This window comes from Scyliorhinus canicula, chromosome 3 (assembly GCF_902713615.1).
Source record: "Scyliorhinus canicula chromosome 3, sScyCan1.1, whole genome shotgun sequence".
Lineage (NCBI taxonomy): Eukaryota > Metazoa > Chordata > Chondrichthyes > Carcharhiniformes > Scyliorhinidae > Scyliorhinus > Scyliorhinus canicula.
The window spans coordinates 228,479,127-228,497,656 of NC_052148.1; positions in this window are offsets into that span (position 1 = coordinate 228,479,127).

Below are 18,530 nucleotides of genomic sequence, written 5' to 3' on the forward strand. Positions count from 1 at the left end.
CCGCCAACGCAGGTTCAGGAGTCCAATCACATGCAGGGGCAGGAGATGGTGCCAACCATGGGAGCCACCCAGGACAACATAGCACAGGTGGCAAGGATTTTGGCTATGGATCGGCATTACCAAGGCCTGGGGCATTCAGTGCAGGCGCTGGTCAAGGCCCAAGATGCGGTGTCCGTGCCCCTGGCCAGTTTCCCTGTGAACCTGGAGACAATCAGAGCGTCACGTGCACGTTGGCCCTCCAGCATACACGTCGTGGGGCCTCACGGGCATACCTGAGCCCCATGTCCTGCCCTCCCTCATCCTCCTTGTCGGATGAGGCCTGCCGTTCATCCTCCTCCTCCTCCAGCACGTCGCCCCTCTGCCGTGATGTTGTGGAGGACACAGCAGGCCACCACGATGCAGGCGACCCTCTCAGCATCACACTGGAGGATCCCTCCAGAGTGGTCCAAGCACCTGAACCACATCTTCAGGACCCCGAAGCACCGCTCGATCATGCCCCTGGTTGCTGCATGGGCGTCATTCTGGCGGGCATGTTGGCAATGGCGGCGAACCTCGATGCCCATGCAGCATCCTGGTGGGCTCGGTCCACCGTGAAATGGAGGTACCGAGCTGACTGGACATATAGGGTCTCCATGACGGAGCGGATACAACTGTGAGACCCCGGACAGGTTGCCAATCGGTGCCTGGACGTGCCCCGTCGCGTAAAACCCACCGGAACCAAGTGCTCTCCCCCAGACACCCGCTATGCCAAGTGTGCCATGATCTGGCTGATATGTCGCACTGTCTCCCTGCTCAGCCGGAGTCTTCATCGTCATGCCCGGTCCAGCAGGCGCTGCCGGCACACACGAGGCCTCATGCGGCACTCCTTTGCACCTCCTCCTCTTCGGCCTGTTGGGTGGCCAGCTCTCCTTCCTGGGTGGCTGCCTTCTGTTGCTCTGGGGCTCGCTCTACTGCTCCACGCTCCGCTGCTCCACGCTCCGCTGCTGCACGCTCCGCTGCTGCATGCTCCGCTGCTGCATGCTCCGCTGCTGCATGCTCCGCTGCTGCATGCTCCGCTGCTGCATGCTCCGCTGCTGCATGCTCCGCTGCTCCACGCTCCGCTGCTGCATGCTCCGCCGCTGCACTCTCCACTGCTGCCCTATCCGCTGCTGCATGCTCCACTGCTGCACACTCCACTGCTGCCCTATCCGCTGCTGCCCTATCCGCTGCTGCATGCTCCACTGCTGCACTCTCCACTGCTGCCCTATCCGCTGCTGCCCACTCCGCTGCTGCCCACTCCGCTGCTGCCCACTCCGCTGCTGCCCTATCCGCTGCTGCCCACTCCGCTGCTGCCCTATCCGCTGCTGCATGCTCCACTGCTGCCCTATCCGCTGCTGCCCACTCCGCTGCTGCACTCTCCACTGCTGCCCACTCCACTGCTGCCCTATCCGCTGCTGCCCACTCCGCTGCTGCCCTATCCGCTGCTGCCCACTCCGCTGCTGCCCTATCCGCTGCTGCCCTATCCGCTGCTGCCCACTCCGCTGCTGCCCTATCCGCTGCTGCATGCTCCACTGCTGCCCTATCCGCTGCTGCCCACTCCGCTGCTGCACTCTCCACTGCTGCCCTATCCGCTGCTGCCCTATCCGCTGCTGCCCACTCCGCTGCTGCATGCTCCACTGCTGCCCTATCCGCTGCTGCCCACTCCGCTGCTGCACTCTCCACTGCTGCGCTATCCGCTGCTGCATGCTCCACTGCTGCATGCTCCACTGCTGCACACTCCGCTGCTGCACACTCCGCTGCTGCATGCTCCACTGCTGCATGCTCCACTGCTGCATGCTCCACTGCTGCCCACTCCGCTGCTGCACTCTCCACTGCTGCACAGTCCGCTGCTGCCCACTCCGCTGCTGCACTCTCCGCTGCTGCCCACTCCGCTGCTGCAGCTTCACTGCTGCCCTATCCGCTGCTGCCCACTCCGCTGCTGCTCACTCAGCTGCTGCCCTATCCGCTGCTGCATGCTCCACTGCTGCCCACTCAGCTGCTGCACTCTCCGCTGCTGCCCTATCCGCTGCTGCCCACTCAGCTGCTGCCCTATCCGCTGCTGCATGCTCCACTGCTGCACACTCCGCTGCTGCAGCTTCACTGCTGCCCTATCCGCTGCTGCACACTCTGCTGCTGCACTCTCCGCTGCTGCCCACTCCGCTGCTGCAGCTTCACTGCTGCCCTATCCGCTGCTGGATGCTCCACTGCTGCACTCTCCACTGCTGCACACTCCACTGCTGCCCACTCCCCTGCTGCACTCTCCACTGCTGCATGCTCCACTGCTGAACGCTCTGGTGCTGCACACTCCGCTGCTTCCCGCTCCGCTGCTCACTCTCCACTACTGCACTCTCCACTGCTGCCCGCTTCACTGCTGCACTCTCCGCTGCTTCCCGCTCCGCTGCTCACTCTCCGCTGCTGCCCTATCCGCTGCTGCATGCTCAACTGCTGCACGTTCCGCTGCTGCATGTTCCGCTGCTGCCCACTCCGCTGCTGCACAGTCCACTGCTGCCCACTCAGCTCCTGCACTCTCTGCTGCTGCAACTTCCTCTTCCTCCTCGAGCAGCTCCAGGGGCGGGGGTATGGCGGTGGGTGGGGTGCGGGGCTCGGGGCACCTGTACGACCGGTGTCACTCTGCAGAATCATAGGCCAAGATGGGTGGTCAGTGGGGTGCGCAGCAAGATGGCTGCCTTGCAGGCCATGGCAATGGCGGTCCGTGCCTGGACACCACCCCAATCTCGTGGGGGAGGGGCTGGTTCATCCTGGCCCATGGCCAGTCCCGTGGTAATCCCTCCCCTCCCCTTGGCCCTGGCAGGGCCCTCCCAACCCCAGCCAGCCTGGCCAGTGTTTGGTCTGACAGCCCACAGTCACCCTCTCCATGTCCTACCTCCTCTCTCTTCCTCATCCGCCACGTTGCTGGTTTCACGACTGTGGTGAATGTGTAACTGGTAATTCACACTGTACCTTACTGTTGTCCCTGTGGGCCCCATCTGTGAGCCCCTGTTGCGGCTCTGCCCACAGGTGGAGATGAGGAGCTTGTACAGGGCTCTGCTCTAAGCTCCGCCCCCTTTAGGGAGTATAAGTGCTGCGGTCCTGCGAGTCCGCCCTCAGTATCGTGCAGTAGCAGGCAGGCTCAGTTGTAAGCCGATTAAAGCCACAGTTTACTCCAACTCATGTCTCAGAGTGAATTAATGGTCGCAACAACGACTTTTAAAAGCACAAGTGAACCGCACCATCGGGAACTCTGCCCATCGGAGGAGGAGAACACAGAGGCCCCGGAGAATACTGCGTCAGGCCCGCTAATGATATGCAAATGGTGTTTACTGTACGTGCATTCGGTACACATTGACGCCGCTGTCGAGGTGACGGAGAATCACAATTTGGCATTAAATCGGCACCCGCCGTGATTTCCACGTCAAACCAATTCTCCGCCCAATCGCATTCCCCGATTTCAGCGTCAGCCAATGGAGTCTTCACCCAAGAACTTTAAGATATAGACACTGCTTATCCGGAAACCAATGTAAATCAGTGAACATTGCAGGCAGAAAGGGACACCCCCCCCAAGATTACTGGGAAGGGGCCCAGCCTTTACTGATGCAGCCAACCTTTACTATTACTTTCCTCATTTCCTGTCAGTTCTTAAGGCTGAAAAACTGCAGTTTGAGAAATACACAACAGATAAAACTCAAAAGCAAAATTTATTAAAAAACCAACAGGAAAGGGTAAAATATCCCTACAAACAAAACCATCTACTCACCACAGTAGACTTATCAGCTTTGCTGCACAGTATCGTTCAAGTAGCACTTATTACTGACAGAACCCAAGTCTGAGAATCATTTTCCAACAATGGCGCCATCTAGTGCTGTGTTTGATAAAATCCTTCCTCTAATAGAGCTTGCTTGAGCAAGGTTTTGCAGCACCCACCACTTTTACTGCCCTGCTTAACACATACAGCATCATATATCGGGCAAATGAAACACTAATGATTTCCCATTACCTTGGGCGTCATTTGCAAAGACGCCATTTGAATTTTATTAAACAGCGCCTCATTAAAGTGCAAATTCTGTTATTAAACGCTGTGGTGGTTGTACTGTAACATTCACTTGCTTCGATTTGACCTATTCCCTAAATCTAAAACATTGCAAGAGAAATCAATGTAACCCTTTATTAGGTTGGATAAAGACTCTGGCAGACGAGCCTAGGCTGTGGATTTCATAACACCATAAGTTCTTAATGATATCAACATTTTGTATCTTTTCCCTCTATTGGTCATGGGGAAAGCTGCAAAGAATTCACTGTGGCTCTCATTCAAGCTTTGTCAGTTTCACAGTCAGCTCTATTTCACCACCCTCTGGTTTGGCCCCTCTAATGCCTCTGATTGGTCAGACTATTTGCCCAACTATTAAGGGGAGGTGATAGCAGAGTGGTATTGTCACTGAGGACCAGGGTTCGAATCCCCCAACAGCAGCTAGTGAAATTTGAATTCAGTTATCTAGAATTAAAAGTCTAATGACCCATCTGGTTCACTTTAGGGAGGGAAATCTGGCATATATGTGACTCCAGATCCCCAGCAATGTGGTTGACTCTGAGGTGCGGCAAATCACCCAGTTCAAGGGCAATAAATGCTGGCCCAGCCAACGATGCCCACATCCAACAAACTAAAACTAATAGATTAGATTTAAAAATTAGACAAACACCACATCCCCTCATTGGTCGGAGGGTGGGTACTGGGGCCTCGATTATTTTTTCATTGTAGAACTTCCTAGACACATGCTCTGGACATAGCCTCAAAATTGGAGAATCCAGCCCTTAATCTCAGAAATGGAGAATCCCGCACACAGTGTTCGACAATTTATCTACGCCTTGCTATGTAGGTTGCAATGGTCTCCCCTGACGCTCTCCCCATGGAACTGAAATTGAATTGGTGCAAGGTCAGGGAGAGCTTTGGGTGGTAGTGCCCTCTTACTAAATTCACAATTTCTATAAATGAGTTTACACCGGGCAAGTTTGGGGATGTAAGGCTATGGATTAAATTATTAATTTAGGCCTTGCACGCATTAACAATATTGCCTTTTCCTTCCCCTCCTCCTTAACTCTCTTTGCTCTGAAGAAAAATTCTAGTCGCTCAACATTTCGTAACCGATGTTCAGCAGAGGGGTTGAAGGGATTCACTCGACCCACTATAGGCATGTCTGCACCTCGCTTCTCCTCCGCAAATGTGACTTCGATTTGACCAGGTTCTGAGTTGATGATCTTGCAAGTGTATTTGCTGCTTTCTTTTACCTCATTGCCAAATAACTTAGCTCCACAAGTGAGGTACAAACAATAATTCCCTTCACGGGTTGAAATGCACCAATAAATGCGATGAATGTAACAATTGCTTGACTCTTTTAAAAGCTTCTCTCTGGGCGTCTTCCAAACCCAACACTTGTTTTTCTTTAGTAGCATTTGCAAAGGGACCAATAATGTGGAGAAACCTGGCAGAAAAAACCCATAGTGATTTACCATTCCTAAGGATTGTCATAATATACACATCAATACATTATGGTGCAGACACACACTGATTGACACACTACAAGACCAATCAACACACACAACACCGCAGCCAATCACCAGTTAGAGCACACTCACTATAAAGCCAGAGGGCATCAGTTTTCCCGCTCATGCGGGATGCAGCCTCTGAGAAGGACAGAGCTCACAGCTTGTAGCACAGATCTTTGCCATGTGCTGAGAGTATAGACTGGTTAGGATAGGCATAGGTCTTCAGTTTAATCTAACACAGTGTCGACCCACATTGAAAGTATGTTCAACAGTTTATAGCTTAATAAAATAGTGTTGTACTATTTCAAGTGTTGGTAGCCTGTATGTGTTACTGCTAAGGTAAACACAGTCTCCACAAATCCAGAGTACCCACCACATCAGGGATGACTTGAGCTCAGATGTGTTTCTGGGAGCTGGTTCCTTCTTTATTGCTCTGACATTGTCTTTCCTGGGGTTTAATCCTTGTGCATCCACAAGATTCCCCAGATAGGCAACATCAGTGGCTTGAAAAGTACATTTTTCCTTCTTGAGTCATATTCCGGCCTCTTGAAATGTCTTTAGCACCTCCTCTAAGTTAGCGAGGTGATCAGCTTCTGATGGTACAGTTATCAAAACATCATCCAGATATACTATGACTCATAGCAGACGCAGACCTTATAATAAACTTTCCATTGTTCTCTGGAAAAGAGCACATGCCAATGACACATCCAAGGATAGGCATGAAACAAACCTTTGTGTGTGTTTATCTTTGCATAACCTTGGCAAGCCTTGTTTAACTCAGGTTGCTGATATGTTTGGCTCATGTCTAGTTTTCTATAAGACTGACCTCCAGCCAACTTTGCACACAAGCCTTCAACCTTGGCAGGCTGATTAACTGTTAATTTGTAGTCTCCACAGATGAGGATGGATTTGTCAAGCTTTAGTAGGGGACTATGGGTATTGTCCACTCCGTGAAATGAACTGGCTGGATAATACCCAGTTCTTCCAATCTCTTCAATTCCGTGTCCAACTTTTCTCGCAAGGCATATGGTACATAAGAACATAAGAAGAAGGTGCAGGAGAAGGCAATTCAGCTCCTGGAACCCACTCCACCATTCAATACGATCATGGCTGATCTCCTTCAGCCTCAACTCCATTTTTCTGCTTGTTCTCCATTACCCTTCAATCATTACTAATTAAAAATCTATCTATCTCCTCCTTAAATTTACTTAATGTTCCGGCATCCACCGCACTCTGGAGTAGTGAATTCCACAACAGATTCGCAACCATTTGAGAGAAGTAATTTCTCTTCATCTCTGTTTTAAATCTGCTGCACCTTATTCTAAAACTATGACCTCTCATTCTAGATTTCCCCACAAGAGGAAGAATCCACGATACGTCTACTTTATCCATACCTTTTATCATCTTATATACCTCAATTAGATCTTCTCTCAGTCTTCTAAACTCTAGGGTGGAAAGGCCTAACAGCTGGATGAAGTCCTACGTGCTGAATTTAGGGAGTTTGGAGCTAAACTAAAAAGTAGGACCTCAAAGGTGGTAATCTCAGGATTGCTACCAGTGCCGTGTACTAGTCAGAGTAGGAATGACAGGATAGACAGGATGAATGTGTGGCTTGAGAGATGGTGCAGGATGGGGGTATTCAGATTTTTGGGACATTGGAACCGGTTCTGGGAGAGGTAGGACTAATACAAATCAAACAGTCAAGACACGGGCAGGACTGGAAACAATGTCCCAGGGTGCTTGTTTGCTGGCGCTGTTGGGGAGGGTTTAAACTAATGTAGCAGGGGGGTGAGAACAAACGCAGGAAGTTAGAGGCTAAAAAAGAGGGGATAGAAACAAAAGTCAGTAAGGGGAAAAGTGGAAGGCAGAGAAACAGATTGAACTGAATTTATTCAATGCAAGAGGCCTAACAGATGAACTCAGGGCATGGATAGGTACATGGGACTGGGATAATATAGCTCTACTGAAACATGGCAGGGCAGCACGGTAGCATGGTGGTTAGCATAAATGCTTCACAGCTCCAGGGTCCCAGGTTCGATTCCCGGCTGGGTCACTGTCTGTGTGGAGTCTGCACGCCCTCCCCGTGTGTGCGTGGGTTTCCTCTGGGTGCTCCGGTTTCCTCCCACAGTCCAAAGATGTGCGGGTTAGGTGGATTGGCCATGCTAAATTGCCCGTAGTGTCCTAATAGTAAGGTTAAGGGGGGGGAGTTGTTGGGTTACGGGTATAGGGTGGATACATGGGTTTGAGTAGGGTGATCATTGCTCGGCACAACATCGAGGGCCGAAGGGCCTGTTCTGTGCTGTACTGTTCTATGTTCTATGGCTGAAGGAGGGGCAGGACTGGCAGCTCAATGTTCCGGGGTACAGATGCTATAGGAAACATATAGCAGGAGGTAAGAGAGGAGGGAGAGTTGTGTTTTTGATTAGAGACAGTATCACGGCAGGAGAGAAGAGGATATAGCCAAGGGTTCGCCCACTGAGTGTATATGGGTAGAACTGAAAAATAAGAAGGGTGAGATCACTTTGATAGGACTGTACTATATGCCCCCAAATAGTCAGAGGGAAATTGAGAAGCAAATATGTAAGGAGATTGCAGATAGCTGCTGGAAAAATAGGATGGTAATAGTAGGGAACTTCAACTTTCCCAACATTAACTGGGACAGCCATAGCACTAGGGGTTTGGATAGAGAGAAATTTGTCAAATATTCAGGAAGAATTCCTCATTCAATATGTGGATGGCCTGACTAGAGAGGAGGCAAAACTTGACCTCCGCTTGGGGAATAAGGAAGGGCAGGTGATGGAAGTGTTCATGAAGGATCACTTTGGGACCAGTGACCATTATTCCATTAGTTTTAAGATAGCTATGGAGAATGATAGTTCTGGCGCAAAAGTTAAAATTCTAAATTGGGACAAGGCCAATTTCGATGGTGTTAGGCTGGAACTTTCAAAAGTTGTTTGGGGCAGCCTGTTTACAGGCAAGGGGACAGCTGATAAGTGGGAGTCTTTCAAAAGGGTGTTAACTAGGGTTCAGGATGAGCACATTCCTCTTACAGTAAAGGATAAGGCTGGTAGAAGTAGGGAACCCTGGATGACTCGGGATATTGAGGCCATGGTCAAAAGGATGAAGAGGCATATGACATAGACAGCTGGGATCAAGTGGAGCCCTAGAAGAGTATAGGGCTTGTCGGAGTAGAGTTAAGAGAGAAATCATGGACGGTATTCTCCCCCGCCACACCGGCTGGGTGAATCACCGGGGCGCCGCGCGAATCGCGCCACGCTGCCCCGACCCAGCACACGATTCTCCCACCCCACCGAAACGAGCGCCACGAGAATCGCGCCAGGCCGCTCGGAGAATCGCCGCAAATGGCGAGCAGCAATTCTCCGGCCCGGATGGGCCGAGCGGCCGCTCCGACCCGACAGGTTCCCACCGGCGCCGTCCACCCCTAGTCACTGCCGGCAGGAACTGTGCGGGAACGCTGGGAGGGTGGCCTGTGAGGGGGGGAGGGGGGCTCCTTCACCGGGTTGGGGGGGGGGGGGGGGGGGGGGGCTCCGATGGGGTCTGGCCCGCGATGGCGACCCACCGATCGGCGGGCTGGCCTCTCCCCCCGCGGGCCTACATCCTTCGGCGGCCGGCCCCAGAACACCGGCGCCATGTTGGTGAGGGGCCGGCGCGCTTAAGAAGTTTCCTGCGCATGCGTAGGATGGCACGGCCCAACTGCCCATGCGCACCAATATGCGAATAAGCCGCGTAAGGATGCTGGAGTGGCGTGAACCACTCCAGCGCCGTGCTGGCCCCCTGTGGGAACCAGAATAGGTTGTGTCCAGGCGCCTGTTCGTGCCGTCGTGAAACACAACGGCGTTCACGACGGCACGGGCACTTAGTCCCGGAAGCGGAGAATCCCGCACCAGGAGGGCAAAAAAGGGGGCATGAGATTGTCTTGGCCGATAAGGCAAAGGAAAATCCAAAGAGCTTTTGCAGATATATAAAGGGCAAATAAGTGACTAGGGGGAAGGTAGGGCCTCCTAAGGATAAACAAGGTCATCTATGTGCAGATCCACAAGAGATGGGAGAGATCCTAAATTAATATTTCTCATCAGTATTTACTGTTGAGAAAGGCACGAATGTTAGTAAGAAGTCTTACACCAGGATAAAATCCAACAAGTTTGTTTCAAACACTAGCTTTCGGAGCACTGCTCCTTCCTCTGGTGAATGTTCGGGAAATTGGGGAAATAAAACATGAGGAGTGCACATATTACAGAAAAGGAGGTGCTGGAGGTATTAAGGTGCATCAAGATAGAATAATCCCCGGGACCTGATGAAATGTATCCCAGGACGTTGTGGGAGGCTAGGGAGGAAATTGCTGGCCCCCTAGCTGAGATACTTGAATCACTGACAGCCACAGGAGAGGTGCCTGAAGATTGAAGGGTAGCAAATATTGTGCCCTTGTTTAAGAATAAGCCTAGGGATAAGCCTGGGAACTACAATCCGGTGAGCCTTACTTCTGTAGTGGGTAAGTTGTTAGAAGGTATTCAGAGGGACAGGATCTACAAGTATTTAGACAGGGAAGGGCAAATTAGGCTTGGCTTTGTAAGGGGAAAGTCATGTCTCATGAATTTGATTGAGTTTTTGAAGGGGTAACCAAGAAGGTAGATGAGGGCAATGTGGTCAACGTTGTCTGCATAGACTTTAGCAAGGCCTTTGACAAGGTACCGCATGGTAGGTTGCAAAAGGTTATGTCTCACGGAATCCAGGATGAGGTAGCCAATTGGATACAAAATTGGCTTCCCGATCGAAGCCAAAGGGTGGTTGTGGGTTGTTTTTCAAACTGGAGGCCTGCGACCAGTGGTGTGCCTCAGGAATCGGTGCTGGGTCCACTGTTATTTGTTATATATATAAATGATTTGGATGAGAACGTAGGAGGTACGGTTAATAAGTTTGCAGATGACGTCAAGATTGGTGGCATAGTGGATAGTGAAGAAGGTTATATAAGATTGAAACCGGATCGTGACCAATTGGGCCATTGGCTGATGAATAGCAGATGGAGTTTAATTTGGACAAATGTGAGGTGATGCTGTAGCCATCTAAGATGGCCATCTGCAAAGGACCATGGGAATTATGGCCAACCCAGGACTCAGACAGATACACAGCCTATGTGTATCTAAAACACAGGTAACCAGACCTGATCGAAACCTCTGTCGTTTGCATTTTAATGGCCCATTTCTCAGGACAATAGAACTCCAATCAAGCAACCGATACAGCCACAGACTGATCGACGCCACTCCCCTTACTCAGAAAGCATAATTGCCAAGGTCAATGACCGCTAAGGACCTGCCCAGCCACCAAGGCACCTGCCCCTTTATTGGCCGAAATAGAAGACAGTGATCAGAGCCCTGTTGAACTATTGGGTCCAAGGTTAAGGACCGCCCCAAAGAGTGCGAAATCCCAGAGGGATAAAAGAGGACACAGCCATGTGTTCTGTCTCTTTTGGATCCGGTCTGTGCCAACCCAATTGCAGCAGGAACAGCTAGCTAAGTTCAAGACCAACGATCGCTACCTGACGGATGAGCCCAGCAGAGACAGAGCCACTTTATTCGAACCAGCCAAGTGAAATCCAGATAAAGGCCTTATCCATTTGCACAGTGCCGGTTGCCCTGAAGTTAAGTATAGGTTATTGTAGCTAATAGGTGTAGTTTAACTTGTAGTAGATATTGTGTTTGCATGTTGAGATAACTTTTGAGTATGCAAATAAACCATCTTTTGAACTAACTAACTGGTTGTGTGGTCATTTGATCGATATAAGGGGAGGCGTGAGGTTCATAGGCAGTATTGGCGACGCTGTTGGGTGGGAAAAACAGAGCAACAATGCATTTTGGTAGATAAAATCAGGGCAGAACCTACTCAGTTAATGGTAGGGACTTGGGGAGAGTTACAGAACAAAGAGATCTAGGAGTACAGGTTCATAGCTTCTTGGAGGTGGACAGGGTGGTGAAGAAGGCATTCAGCATGCTCGGTTTTATTGGTCAGATTATTGAATACAGGAGTTGGGACGTCTTGTTGAAGTTGAACATGACATTTGTAAGACGACACATGGAATCCTTTGTTCAGTTCTGGTCACCTATTATAGGAAGGATATTGTGAAACTAGAAAGAGGATGCTGCCAAGACTTGATATTCTGAGTTATGAGGAGAGGCTGGATAGGCTGGGACTTATTTCTTTAGAGTGTAGGGGGCTTAGGGGTGATCTTATAGACGTCTATAAAATAATGAGGGGCTTAGATAAGGTAGATCGTCAACATCTTTTCCCAAAGGTAGAGGAGTCAAGAACTATAGGGCATAGGTTTAAGATGAGAGGGGAGAGATACAAAAAAAGGCTAGAGGGGAAATTTCTTCACACGGAAGGTACATAGATACATACAAGATAGGAGCAGGTGGCGACCTTTTGGCCCTTCGAGCCTGCTCCGCCATTCATCACGATCATGGCTGATCATCCAACTCAATAGCCTAATCCTCCTTTCTCCCCATAGCCTTTGATCCCATTCTCCCCAGGTGCTATATCCAGCCACCTCTTGCATATATTCAAAGTTTTAGCATCAACTACTCCCTGTGGTAATGAATTCCACAGGCTCACCACTCTTTGTGTGAAGAAATGTCTCCTTATCTCTGTCCGAAATAGTTTACCCTGAATCCTCAGGCTGTGACCCCTGGTTCTTGACACACCCATCACCTGCATCTACCCTGTCTAGTCCTGTTAAAATGTTATAAGTCTCTATGAGATCCCCCCTCATTCTTCTGAACTCCAGCGAGAACAATCCCAACCTAGTCAATCTCTCCTCATATGACAGTCCCGCCATCCCTGGAAGGTGGTGAGCATCTGGAACAGGCTGCCAGAGGCCGTGGTAGAGGCGGGTACAATCTTTTCCTTTAAAAAGCAGTTAGACAGTTACATGGGCAGGGTGGGTATAGAGGGATATGGGCCAAATGCAGTCAAGTGGGACTAGCTTAATGACAGAAACTGGGCTGCATGGACAAGCCGGGCCGAAGGGTCTGTTTCCATGCTGTAAACATCTATGACTCAATGCCAAGTATGTGAGTAGTAACCAGAACGGGGAGGTCTCTCCCTCCACTTTCTAGGAGGCGCTGAAGGCAGTGGCCAGGGGAGAGATAATAACATACAAGACACATAGGGATAGGAGGGGAGAGGGCAGCTAGACAACGGTTAATCAACTCCATACGGGAGGTGGATTGGCAGTACTCCACGGTCCTGACCACAGACCTGCTAGCGGAGAGAAAACATTACAAATGGAGTTTGAGCTAATCTCAAACGGAAAAGCAGTGAGCCAGCTCTGCCGGACACAGGGGACCTTCTACAAATATAGTGACAAGGCCTGCTGGCACACCAGTTGAGGAAGCAGGTGGCCGCACAAGAGATCACACAAATCAGGGATGAAGAGGGACAGGTGGTCACGGCTCCAGAGGAGATCAATAGAGCCTTTGCAGTCTTCTACCGCTGACTGTACACATCCGAACCCCCAAAGGGGGACTTGAAGATGAAGCAATTCCTGGATGGGGAGGTCTTCCCAGCTATGGGGGAGGAAAAGAGGCAGGGACTGGATCACCTCTGGGTCTAGAGGAAGTCATGGAGTGCATCAACTCCATGCAATCCAGAAGGTGTCAGGACCAAATGGGTTCCCGGTGGACTTCTACAAAAGGTTCACGGCAGTATTCATCCTGCACCTGTTCTATAACTCGCTGTCAAAGGGGTCCTGTCGCCTATGTTGGCACAGGCTTTGATCTCACTGATTCCAAAAAAAGGCAAAGACGCAGCGGAGTGTGGGCCAGACAGAACCATCTCACTCCTGAACACAAACGCAAAAGGCCTAGTGAAAGTTCTGGCAAGACGACCGGAGAGTTGCTTGCCAAAAGTGTTCATGGAAGATCAAACCAGGTTTGTAAAGGCAGACAGCTGACAGTGAACATCAGATACCTTCTCAACATGGTCATGCCCCACCCAGGGAGGAGACACCAGAAGTGATCATCTCCTTGGCTGCAGAGAGGGCCTGTGACCGGGTGGAATGGAAGAACCTCATTGAGGCACTGGAGCAGTTTGTGCCAGTGTTCACTTTATGGGTGAATCTTCTGCACACTGCTCCCATGGCAAGCATCCAGACAAATGCCAACAGCTCAAATTACTTCTGGCTGCACAGAGGCATGAGGCAGGGATTCCCACTGTCCCCGCTGCTGTTTGCTCTGGCATTTGTGTCACTGACTATCGTGCTCAGATCAATGAAGGGGTGGGGAGTCACTCAGGAAGGAGACAGGGAGCACAGAGTCTCTCTCTATGCGAATGACCTGCTCCTCTGCGTCTCAAACCCCCTAGCCAGGGTAAGATAATGGAACTCCTGAGGGAGTTCAGAGTCTTCTCGGGATATAAACTAAACCTGAGCAAGAGCAAAATCTTCGGGGGGGGGGGGGGGGGGGGGGGGGGCGAGAAAAGCAGAGCTGGGATCACTGCCGTTCAAACAGGCCCAAACCAAGTTCAGGTACCTGGGGATCCAGATAGCCCACAACTCGGTCCAGCTCCACAAGTGAACCTGTCTAGCCTGATGGAGTAGGTAAATGGGAACCTGCGGAGGTGAGATTCACTCCCATCTCCCTGGAGGGGAGGGTACAGACAGTAAAGATAAACCTCCTGCCAAGGTTTCTATTCATATACAGTTCGCTTTCTCCCCAAAGTATTTTTGCCGGGGCAGACAAACTGATCTAAGCCTTGGTGTGGGCGGGGAAGAACCCCAGGATCTGTAGAACTGTCCTGCAGACGGGCGACACTCGGATGGTCTGCTACTGCCAAACCTCCTGAACTAGTATTGGGCAGCAATATTGAAAGGTTGCAGGGTTGGCTGGGGGAGCTGGGTGTTTTGGTACCTGTCGAGATGGTAACTCAGTTACAGTTGACGCTCTGGAAAGAATGCTAGAAGTCGTCCAGTAGTTGAAGGAAGGTTTATTGTGCTACACAACTTAAATGATTGTGTGAGCTCTTACTTACAGAACTGCACTTGTAAAATGAGGTTACACTTTTCTATGCTCTGCAACTAGGCCTGACCACACTAGCAGCCCTGAGCTCAATTTCCGTCCCTGTTCTCCTCACAGTCTGTTCAGCCAAAGTGAGGGGGAGGGCCTTCGCCGTCACTCTTATACATGCCCGTGCTGCCCCCTGGTGGTCTTTCCATTACCCATCAGCCCCTTCTGTACACACTCAAGTAAGGATCACTACACTGGGAACGGAGTGGATACAGGTTGAAGAAGTTTCATGAGTCGGGACGTCCCTGAGGACACTGATCACTGCCCACTTCCATTCTCCTCAGCCAAACACTCAGCAACACCCAGTTGTTGTAGCATTGCTGAAAGTCTGGGGCCAACTAAGGCACCATTTCAAACTGAGAGACATATCTGTCTTGTAATAATAATAGATTCATCCTAGACAGAATGGACGCCAACATACAAGACTTGCAGAAGGGAAAAAGTGGTGCTGAGGTCCAGGGACATTTACGTGGAGGGCAACATGGCAACTTTGGTGGGACTAACAGAGAAGATCTCGGTGCTACACACGCTCGCTATGGGACTTTGTTCCCATTTAGTTAAATCCCGCCTACAGTCTCGAAGAAAGATTCCCAAAACTTCCTTAATTCAGAGCAGGACCAAAGCATGTGCGAGTGGTTCACTGGCCCCCTTGAACAGCGCTCGCATCTGTCCTCCACCCCCGGAAAAAAATAACATTCACCCGTGTTTTAATCACGTTATTCAGCCAGGGTTTTGAGTTCATTTCCCTGATGGCCCAATCCTTTTCTCAGCTGGATTATTTTTTTAAGTTGCCACTAGATGGCAACAAGCATTGACAAAACGTTCTATAAAAATATCAGTTGTCCATATTTTAATGCCAGCTCAAATATTACAGTGAATAATGGTTTTAAATTTCTGAGTAATGACTTTATATTGGCTAAGGCTTGCAGTAAAGCATAGTCATACTCAACTTGCCTTCTGGGTCCCTGGTGTTTGCTATCTTCACCCCCGCCTAAACAAAAGTCCTTAAACACTACCATCCTTACTGCCCAATCTCCAAAATTACTTTCTTCTCCGAAGTACTTAAACATGTTGTCACCTTCTAAATCCATTCCCTGAGAACTCCATGTTATGTTTGAATCCCTCCAATCAGTTTTCAACCTTTGAAACAGCTCTCATCAAACACAAAATGGCATCATCCCATGCAACTATGATAAAGATAAACCATCCCTCCTCCTTCTTCTTGTCCTCCACCTCCACCTTCTGCAGCCTTTGACATGGTTGACCACACCATCTTCCTCCAATGCCTTTCTAATCTCATCCATAACTCCCTGGACTCCATTCTTATCTATCTAAGCATATCCAGAGTATCACTTGCAATGACCTCTCTTTCTGTTCCCATATGCCATTATCTCTGGGATCCTCTAAGGATTCACCTCATCTACATACTGCCCCTCAGTGACATCTGAAAGTGTTCGGTTTTACTGTACACCGACAACAAGCAGCTCAACCTCACCGTTCAATATCTCGACCCCTTCACTGCTGTTAAATTATCAAATGTTTCTCTGACATCCAGTCCTGGGTGAGCAGGAATTTCCTCTAATTAAATATTGGGAAAAATGAAGCCATTGTTTTAAGTCACTTAGGCTATAGTATTTCATAATGACAGCGAAGTAGGCAGCAACTTTCGTATTGACCTTTCATATGGTTCCTGTCTCCAAACCTAGGTTCACGTCACCTCTCTGCTGGATTGACTTCTGGGGCGGAATTCTCCGACCCCCCCCCCCGCCGGGTTGGAGAATCGCCCGGGACCGGCGTCAATCCCGCCCCCGCCGTGGCCCGAATTCTCCGCCACCCGAGAATCGGCGGGGGCGGGAAATGCGCCGCGCCAGTCGGCGGGCCCCCCGCGGCGATTCTCCGGCCCGCGATGGGCCGAAGTCCCGTCGCTGACAGGCCTCTCCTGCCGGCGGGAATCAAAACACCTCTGGTGCCGGCGGGATTGGCGGCACGGGCGGGCTCCGGGGTCCTGGGGGGGGGGCGATCTGACCCCGGGGGTGCCCCCACGGTGGCCTGGCCCGCGATCGGGGCCCACCGATCGGCAGGCGGGCTTGTTCCGGGCACTCTTTTTCTTCTCTCCCGCCATGGCCTTCACCATGGCGGGGGCGGAAGAGACCCCCCTCCCCTGCGCATGCGCCGGGATGACGTCAGCAGTCGCTGACGCACCGGCGCATGCGCGGACTTCCACTGGCTGGCGAAGACCTTTCGGCCCTGGCTGGTGGGGCGCCAAAGGCCGTTCGCGCCGGTCGGCGGGCGGCAACCACTCTGGCGCGGGCCTTGCCCCTCAATGTGACGACTTGGCCCCTAAAGGTGCGCAGAATTCCGCACCTTTAGGGAGGTCCAACGCCGGAGTGGTTGACGCCACTCTGCTACGCCGGGACTCCCCGCCCCGCCGGGTAGGTTTGTTGACTGGCATTTGGATTGTTTCTGCAGGAGTTAACATGGCACTCTAATCCAGAGAGAATCTGATTCCATTTCTCTGTGGATCCACTGCACTTCAATAATCAGAGCTCTTCAGTCTCTGGCTTTAGGGTCACAGTAGAGGTGCAGGAAGTATGTCTTCTGCAGTGGCAGCATCACCAAACTTAACTGTCAATCAATACTACTTTCCGTCAAAGCCTCAGCATGTGCGTGCACATGTACACACCCCTGACACACATACACACCCCTGACACGTATACACACACATACACACCCATGACACATGCACACACCCTCACACATATACACACACATACACACCCATGACACATGCACACACCCTCACACATATACACACAAACACACACATACACACAACCAAAAAAAAATACACAGAGGTCTGATCAATTTTGCCAAAAGGTTTAGTACATGATATATATCCATATTTTCTGTTACAATTTGTACTAAGAACTATTTCAATGTTAACAGCAATCATCCTCTGAGCAGTGGCTGAGGTCTACAACTTAATGTTTTTTGAAACTTTATCACAAATTACCGGCTCTTTCCTCCAACTGTGCTTCTCACCGATTCTTCTTTTTGACCCAATCACCAAAGAGGTTTAGTGGTCAGATGTCACAGAGGTCCATTCCCCAACTCAGGAAAATAGAGGTGTTTAACTTTACTCCTGGACATTTGTCACATGTGTGATTCTTTTCATCAGCCGAGTTGCAGTCAACAGCAAGATTTTAGTGAAATCAAAAGGAAAGAATTTGAATTTATAGAATGTCTTGCAGACGTCAGAACGTTCCGAAGTTCTCAACAGCCAATGGAGTACTTCTGAAATGTAATTACTGTTGCCATGGAGGAAGCACACCGCAAAGCCACACAAACAATAATGTGATAGGAACCAGACCATTTTTCATGTTATTGGTTGAGGGAATAACTATTTATTAGGATATTGGCGACATTTGGAATAATACAATTATTCATCTAGTTTAACATCTTGGATAATCATCAGCACGGATGGGCAACACGATGGCACAGTGGTTAGCACTGCTGCCTCACAGCGACGAGGTCCCAGGTTCGATCCCGGCTCTGGGTCACTGTCCGTGTGGAGTTTGCACATTCTCCCCGTGTTTGTGTGGGTTTTGTCCCCACAACCCAAAGATGTGCAGGGTAGGTGGTTTGGCCTCGCTAAATTGCCCCTTAATTGGAAAAAATGAATTGGGTACTCTAAATTTTTTTTTTAAATCATCAGCACATAGGCTGTGGATTGCGAGCCCCCAGGGGCCAGGCGAACAGATATTTCACAGCGAAATGAAGGGAAGTGGGGACTGAAGAATCTCTTGCACAGTCTGAGGCAGCAATGATTGAAGTTGTGAAGTGCAATGGGAAGGAGGTTAGAGAGGATTGCACCTCGAGATCATATCAGGCACAAAC